Consider the following 247-nt stretch of genomic DNA (forward strand, 5'->3'; position numbering starts at 1 on the left):
CGAGGTGGTGGTGGGCCTTTGGGCCCCCCCCCCCCCCCGGGAATAAAGCGCTTGGTGGCTCTTCCCCGGCATTGGTGTCTGCCTGGGGACGCGGGGCGAGGGGACGGTGGCCTCCCGGCAGGGTTTGGGCTGGGGACTTGTGCTGGGACTCGGTTCCACGCCGGGGGAATCGGCCCCGTGCACGGCTCAACCCCCCCCATGCCGTGTCCCCTGGGACCTGTGGCCAACCTGCTTTCGGGGGCAGCGC

General features: G+C 72.1%; 1 protein-coding gene across 1 annotated transcript in view; it reads left to right on the forward strand.

Annotated features, from left to right (window-relative positions):
- YJEFN3 (YjeF N-terminal domain containing 3) overlaps positions 1 to 247 on the forward strand; it is a 4,744-nt gene that overhangs the window by 3,920 nt on the left and 577 nt on the right.

This window comes from Aptenodytes forsteri, unplaced genomic scaffold (genome assembly GCF_000699145.1).
Source record: "Aptenodytes forsteri isolate BGI_AS27 unplaced genomic scaffold, ASM69914v1 Scaffold147, whole genome shotgun sequence".
Lineage (NCBI taxonomy): Eukaryota > Metazoa > Chordata > Aves > Sphenisciformes > Spheniscidae > Aptenodytes > Aptenodytes forsteri.